Genomic DNA, 8718 nt, shown 5'->3' on the forward strand with positions numbered 1-8718 from the left:
CGAGGATTCACCGAGACCATCATGTTTGAGACTACCCCGAACAATTATGTCTCGCCGGATCGTCAAAACCGTTTGGGATTCACCAAATACCACTATGCCCGGAGACCTTGGGTCTATCAAGTTCCCCTACGACCCGTGTACGACTACGAGGATTCACCAAGTACCCTTCGGATGCGCCAAGTTCGACTACATGGACCGGCAAGTTCCTCTACCGATGACTCGAACGGCTACAAAACGTGTACCACTACCGTTGACCCGCAAAGACCCTGTGGACGTCAAGTTCCATGTCGTGACCCCGAACATCTACGAAAATGTTGTACGACTACTTCCGTGGCCGAAGACCCATTTACAACTACCGTCGCTGTGTACGACTACTTCCACTACGAACGTCCCGAGAACGCCTACTTCCTCTACTTTGCACCGAACGAGAACCGTCCCGTTTGCACGCTTCGAAGGTATAACCCCGAGACGACCGCCCGTGAACGAATGCATGTGTTGTATGAGATGCATGTTTGAATGTTGTATCCTCCCGTGAATGTTAGTTTTTTCCCTCACTTGGCACCGTCGTCAACCCATGGGAACCCGGTATCCGGGATCACCCAACCATCCTTGCATGACATGCTCCCGTCACATTTCCTTTTGCATTGGTATCTCCATGAGCTACCAGAACCGCTATGTTGCCGTGGCATCATTTTCGGATTCGTTTCCGTGGCACCCCTTTCGTTTCCGCCACGACGACAAATGCTTCATATTATGCTTGTCAACATTTTCATAAAACTTGCACAAAACTTGCACATGTCATCCGCATCATGATAATAACATTTAAAATGGTTAAAATTGTTGTTTGCCTTAAATTGCTATATGCATATAAGGATTTTTCGTAATTGTTGTTTATTGTTTCCGGCCTCATTTAAACTTGCCTAGATAGGTAGTTTTCATATGCTTCACCTCTTGCCATGTTTAATAACATTTAATATTGTTGAGTACCTAACCGGGAGTGAACTAAATAATTGATGTGGTGTTTCGTCAATATGCAACTCGTTGCATATTAAACTCCACTTAATTTGTAGTATTGTTTGTTGCATTTTGCCATGCCATGCCTCTTTAAACCGGACATGCATCATACTTGGTTGTGCATCATGCCATGTTTATGTGATGGTTGTTTACTATGTTGCTTGCTTATTTCTGGGTTGCTTTTCTCGTTAGCTTCGGTTTCGTTCCAGAGTTGTGAGGATCCGTTCGACTTCGTCCATTTGTCTTCTTCATGGACTAGTTCTTCTTCCTTGCGGGATCTCAGGAAAGATGACCATACCCTCGAAATCACTTCTATCTTTGCTTGCTAGTTGTTCGTTCTATCGCTATGTCGTGCTACCTACCACTTGTTATATCATGCCTCCCATGTTACCATGTCAAGCCCCTAATCCACCTTCCTAGCAAACCGTTGTTTGGCTATGTTACCGCTTTTGCTCAGCCCCTCTTATAGCATTGCTAGTTGCAGGTGAAGCTGAAGTTTGTTCCATGTTGGAACATGGATATGTTGGGACATCACAATATCTCTTATTTAATTAATGCACCTATATACTTGTGTAAAGGGTGGATGGCTTGACCTTATGTCTGGTGTTTTGTTCCACTCTTGCCGCCCTAGTTTCTGTCATACTGGTGTTATGTTCCTTGATTTTGTGTTCCTTACGCGGTTGGGTGTTATAGGAACCCCTTGATAGTTTGCTTTGAATAAAACTCCTCTAGCAAGGCCCAACCTTGGTATATACATTTGCCACCTAAGCCTTTTCCCTTGGGTTCTGCAGACTCAAGGGTCATCTTTATTTTAAACCCCCGGGCCAATGCTCCTCTGAGTGTTGGTCCAAACTGGGCGATGTCCGGCGCCTCCTGGGCAACCAGTGTCTATGCCAACCCGACATCTGGCCCATCCGGTGTGTCCAAAGAACGAGATACGTGTGACTCCTATCGGGATTTGTCGGCACATCGGGCGGCTTTGCTGGTCTTGTTTTACCATTATCGAAATGTCTTGTAACCAGGATTCCGAGACTGATCAGGTCTTTCCGGGAGAAGGAATATCCTTCGTTGACCGTGAGAGCTTGTGATGGGATAAGTTGGGACACCCCTGCAGGGTATAAACTTTCAAGAGCTGTGCCCACGATTATGTGGCAGATGGGAATTTGTGATTGTCCGGTTGCAGAGAACTTGACACTTGACTTAATTAAAATGCGTCAACCGCGTGTGTAGCCGTGGTGGTCTCTTTCCGGTGGAGTCCGGGAAGTGAACACGGTCTTGTGTAATGCTTGAACGTAAGTAGTTTCAGGATCACTTCTTGATCACTTCTAGCTTCATGACCGTTGCGTTACTTCTCTTCTCGCTCTTATTTGCGTATGTTAGCCACCATATATTACTTAGCGCTTGCTGCAACTCCACCTCATTACCTTATCCTACCCATAAGCTTAAATAGTCTTGATCTCGCGGGTGCGATATTGCTGAGTCCTCGTGACTCATGGATACTTCCAAACAGTTGCAGGTGCAGATGATACCAGTGCAGGTGACGCAACCCAGCTCAAGTGGGAGCTCGATGAAGATCTTGATCGTTGTTTTGTGTCTTTTCCGGTTGATCAGTAGTGGTGCCCAGTTGGGACAATCGGGGATTTAGCATTTGGGGTTGTCTTCTTTTATTTTGGTTCCGTAGTCGGACCTTGATTGTACTCTGGATGATGTATGTTTAATCTATTATTTGTGTGAAGTGGCGATTGTAAGCCAACTCTTTATCCCTTTCTTGTTCAGTACATGGGATTGTGTGAAGATTACCCCACTTGCGACTAAACCACCATGCGGTTATGCCTCTAAGTCGTGTCTCAACACGTGGGAGATATAGCCGCATTGTGGGCATTACAAGTTGGTAATCAGAGCCGTCCCCGACTTAGGAGCCTCCTGCTTGATCGAATCGCTGACGTCGTTGAGTTTAGAACAAAATGTTTTAAGTCTTAGGATTATATATATCGGAGAATAGGATTCTTTTTACTCCTTAGTCCCTTCGTCGCTCTGGTGAGGCCTCCTGACATAGAAGTTTTGACTCTCCTCTCCTCAAATTTCATGATTTTTTTAGGATCATGCGGGTATCTTGGAATCGTTCTGATAGTCTTGTGACGAGAACATTGTTCTTGGTGCCTCCTGACATTTAGGGGTTGTGGCAGTGTCCCGGGGAGTTGAGCTCCGAGGTGTTGTCGTCACAATTTTATCGTTGTAGTTCTGGAATACCTGAGTTCACCGACATCGAAAATCTCTTTTATGTAGTTGTTGGTGAGATAACCTCGAGGCCACCCAGTACTGGGGTGGGAGTTCGGGAGTATTGCCATAACTCGTATAACTGATGCTTTTCGAAGGTTGAGGTACATGATTTCTGAAGGGTTCTTGGTTATGTGTTGAAGGATGGATACAACTGGATGTAGGGATTGTTAATTTGGGTGAGATATTATGCTTCCCTTGTATCCCCAACACCTGATTGCATAACTAGAAAGTTTCAGGAGTTTATAAGTGGGAATTCAAGTATCACGTAGGATATCTTTCCAACAGACACATGATACAATATGGGATCTATCATATGTTTGTTTTTGGCTTATTTTCCAAGCAAATCCTTTGTTTTGTTTTGGTTTGTGGTATTCGAGTTGCTTCAACGTCAAGTGTTGATTCCATACCTTTCCTAAGCGGTGTTCTCATATTTCTATGTGAATACTAATCCTTCTTGATCATCGAGATTGTCATGTCAATTCTTTTCCTACCGACGTGCTTCTCTTCAAGTGGATCCGATCATTTTCAACATCCGCAAGATTAATTATAAGTTTTTCTCAAAGGTGTTTGTTCCATTCCATCTGCTCCAAGTTGCCTTTGTTTTCCCGCCCTCCCACCCTTTTTCTTCGAGGACTCAGATTTCTTAATCAAGTATCCATCTTATGGGTGTTAAGCCTCTCCATTCTTTTCCTTCAATGTTCTTATCCGGTGATTCTCAGGAAGATACCAACGGAGCTTCAAGTTCATCATTCTTTGTTATCTTTCTTATCTAATGGATTCAAGTCAAGCTTTGTCGATCATATCCTTTCCTCGTTTCAAATGTTTTCTCATTTCGGTGCACCTCTTAATCGCTCACCTCTCCCTATTCAATTGTTCCGGAGTGCTGAAGATATCTCAGAAGATTCGTGTTTCCACTCTGCATTCGTTCAATCTCTTTCGAGGATGTTATCTCATTAAAGACATTTAATTCAACTAGCGCATTATTTCTTTTAAATCGTTTAACGGTGTTTCTTTTGATTGGACTCTAACCCATAGGTCTTTTACTAGCATCTTACCCGACTCTTCTATTTTTTCAAAGTTACTCTTAAATTCTTTTCCAAGTTTGACGTAAGAATGGATTGTCATCACTCATATGTCTTTCTTCAAGATCTTTCAAATTCTTTTCATCGTTTGCTCTACCTTTCTAATTTTCATTCCGGAGTGCCTCAATAATTCATGGTGGTGTTTCTTGTCGTCATTCTCAACATCTGAAGACCGAAGAAGAGTTTTTCCTCCAAATCTTATCCGTTTCTCTCAAAGATTCATGGTTCTAGCTTGTTGCCATCCTCTCATAATTGTTTTCAATTGTGAGAATTCTTTTCACCCATCCGGAGTAATTCAGGTGTCTTTTCAGTTTGATTCTCCAGAGCCCGTCATCTCAGAATTATTCATTCCAACTTTCAGCTCTCGTTCTCAAATCCTACCGGTGCATCATCCAAATATTCTCTAATCAAGCATCTTCGTTCATTTGCTAATTCTTCTTAGTGTTTCACTATCTTTTCCTTGATCGTTTTTAATTCTTACGGTGGTTCATTCAAGATTTCTCTTCCTTCGTTATCATATCAATTTATTCGTTGTTTCAATCCTACCGATGGTTTGTTGAAGACCTTCCCAAGTTTGCGCTATATCTATCTTAATCCTTTTTTACGAGAATAAGTAGTATGCCAAATCAGCTGCTTGTCATCAATTTAAATTGGTGAAGGATACGCATAACGTAATTCTTATTATTGTTTCACCCAAGTGATCCAATTTCTTCTTTCCAGAGTTGTTCATCTTTCTTTTCAGAGTTCCAAGTTTTCTTGGTTATATCATCACGAAGCTTCATCTAATCATTGCAAGGCTTCTCCCGGAGTTCTTTTCAACCTTCCTTTCGTCTGATCATTTTTTTATTACCGGAGTTCTTCATGGAGATTCTATATGGTGGTTCGTCAAGGATTCCTTTCATTCTTCAATTGTTCTTCAAGATTTCTCTCGAAGTTATGATCCGCCAAGCTATGCTCAAAAATAAACATGGTGATATGCCCAACACACGTTTCATAAATAAGCTATGCTCAACACACGTTTTGTTTTGAGGAGTTCAAGTATTCTTCTTCTTGCATTCCAAACTGCAATTCTTTCTACCTTATCTTTTGGGATGGTGATATGCCATTCTTGACAATTTCCCTTCGTGTTTCATGATTCACAAGTTATCAAGAATGAGGTATTTTAAATCCATTAATCTCTTCCTTGGAGTTATCTTGTTTCATATTTCACCTTAAGCCTTCCCTAAGGATTATTGCTATTTATGGTGCTTATAAATGACCCAAGTTCTTCATTTATCATCCGGTGATATAAGTTTCTCGTCTCCTTGTTGATATCAATCCAATCTCTTGTTTCCGTTTGTGGCAGAAGTTCACCTCAAGTTTTGAGATGTTTCTATAAGCCCACAAGCATCTTATTGTTTTCATGGTTGATTTTTCAACAACTCCGTTCAAGCCTTCTTCGTAAGGATGTTTCTTTCAAATTCATCTGTCGGAGGAGTTATCATTTTCTTCCCCGTTCTTTTCGTTCCATCAATCTAGATGCTATTCTCTTGTTCCGGAGGCATTGTGATTTAACTCCCTTCTAACCATCATCTTGTGTTATCAAAGATCATGTTCTTTCCTTGCTTGTTCCGTTTCAAACGGAGTGGTTACATGTCCTTCCTTGTCGCGGGAGCTCTTCATTCATGTCTTTCAACCCACAAGGTTCCCGTATTGTCCCTTGTTCCTCTTTTCTAATGAAGTGCTTTAAACTTTGTTCATCTTCATTGTATTCTTTCTTTCAATTTGTTCAACCTCGCAAGGTTCTTTGGCCTCACTCGTTTGTCAAAGAAGCAACTTTATTTTACCTCTTCCTATTTTGTTTTCTCTCTGGTGCCATCCTTAGATCTCGGGACAAGATCCTCTTGTAGTGGCGGAGTGTTGTAACGCCCGAAGACCGACGCTTCAGATGCCTTTCATGTTTTATGAGTTTCGTCGGGTGATTTGTTTTGTATGTTGCATTCATCTTTGCATCATGTGCATTGCATCATGTCATCATGCCATTTCATTTTTCTTAAAAACTCAACTAAATAAAATGCATAGATCTTTGATCTATTTAAATCGAGGGAATTCACATGGGGAGTTCTCTTTATAACATATCCTCCCAATATTAGGGGGCTACAATAAATATTCCATTCTTTTGGAGTTAACCATAACACACGTGCAAAAATAATCCTCATGCCTTTTCTGCTTCGAGTTGACCTCCAAACCTTGTCAATATTTCTTTCTTCGTTTATCGGAGCCCCACCAAACATCTCAACATTTTTTGGACCTTCCCAACCCTCACTTACAATTCAAACCATTTGAATTAAATTCAAATGCTTTTGAATTTAAACCTTGCAATCTTGTCCACTCCAATTTTCTTGGAACCAGCGCATTTTTGCGAGTCCCGGAAAATTATCCCGGTGCCCAAACTCTTTCTCTAACCTTTTCTTTTCCTCCCTTTTGTTTCTCTTTATCTTCTGTTTTGAAAAGAGTAAGAGAGGGAGAAGAAAGCCCAGCCAGCTGGGACTCCCAACTACCGCAACCTCCCAGGCCGGCCTCCATAGGCCACTTGGGCCTCCTGCAGCCGCATCCACTAGGCCTAGCTACTGCTAAACCTAGCCCCGACCCCTCCTCCTCGATCTCTTTCCTCCCTCCCGTAGCGCCGCCACCTCTCTCTCGATCTGTTTCCTCTCTCCTGTGCGCCGGAGCCCGCTCGCCGCCGCCGGCCTTCGCCTCGCCGCGTTGCCCCAGGACATCGCTCCCCTGCCGTCTCCGGCACCGCACCACCGGAGCTGCTCCTTCCCCGTGACCCCAAGCCCCAAGTGCTGCCTCGTCTCCTCTGCTACGCCCGCACCTCGCCTGCGACTTCTCCGCGCCGGCAACCTCCATTGAGCCTCCCTGCTTCGTCCGGCCGCCGCGCCACCATGCTCCAGCGCCGCCTCGAGCTCATCATCATCGACCTCCATGCCGTACCGGAGTCCCTCGCCCGCTGCTGCACGGTCCAGCCTACTTCTTCTCCTTCCACTGCCATGGACATCCACCTCGCCTGCCTCCTCCCGTCGGCCCTCTACATGTTGCCGATCTGCCATCTCTAGCTGCCTGCTGTGCTCCAACTCCTTGCTCGAGCTCCCTCCTTCGCCGCCTGTTCTCGTTGACGTGAAGATTGCAACTGCAACACCCTTGGGTGCCAAGTTCCTCTTCTGGACCCGTCAAGTGTATGACGACTCGGGTGCGACTACGTGCATTTGTCAAGTACCCTGGAACCACCGATGCCTTCAAACCGCAAGTCCAACGACCACCACGAGGATTCGCCGAGACCATCAAGTTTGAGACTGCCCCGAACCATGTCATCTCGCCGGATCGTCAAAACCGTTCGGGATTCACCAAATACCACTATGCCCGGAGACCTTGAGTATGTCAAGTTCCCCTACGACCCGTGTACGACTATGGGGATTCACCAAGTACCCTTCGGATGCGCCAAGTTTGCCTACATGGACCTCCAAGTTCCTCTACCGATGACTCGAACGGCTACAAAACGTGTACCACTACTGTCGGGGATATACCCCGCGGTGTAAACCGGCCGAAAGTTAACCCGGCTGGACTTGGCGGTTTATCTGAAGACCCCGCTGACACTTGGTGAGTTACTAACGACCCGCCCTGACCTGGCGGTTTACAAGCAACCCACCTGGTCATTATGACTCACCGGTGATCTAGCGTGCGGGACAGACGGATGACAAGGCCCAAGGCCCAGAAGGCCGTTCATGTTTAACGGTGGGCCGGTTTAAGAGGAAAGGCATGAGGAATATTTGTCCTACAAGGAGTTAAGACCTGGACTTATATCCAGTTTGTATTAAGATAGACTAGTCCTAATCCTAATAGGACTCCACATGTAACCCGCCCCTTCAACATATATAAGGAGGGGCAGGGCTCCCCAAAAGGGGAGAAGATTCACAAGTTCCACGAGTTGGACAAGTTAGGTTTAGACAATAGCTCTCGAGATAGAGCAATCTTGTAACCGTGATCATCATCATCAATATCAATGAAGCAGGATGTAGGCTTTTACCTCCACCGTGAGGGGCCGAACCTGGGTAAAACACCGCGTCTCTCGTCCCGCTCAACCCCTCTCAAGCTACCACATAGATGCGTTGGCCTCGCGACTAAGTCCTGACACTAAGGACATCTGCCGTGACAAATCCACGACAGTTGGCGCCCACCGTGGGGCACTGCGCACGATGGCGTTGAGTTCTTGGAGGGATTTCTTTCAGGTATCGAGAAGTTTGTGATTTTCTAGATGAAGAAAAGCCGGTTTAGCGACTGCCAAATAATGGGTTATTTTCTA

Source organism: Triticum aestivum, chromosome 6A, assembly GCF_018294505.1.
Source record: "Triticum aestivum cultivar Chinese Spring chromosome 6A, IWGSC CS RefSeq v2.1, whole genome shotgun sequence".
Classification (NCBI taxonomy): Eukaryota; Viridiplantae; Streptophyta; class Magnoliopsida; order Poales; family Poaceae; genus Triticum; species Triticum aestivum.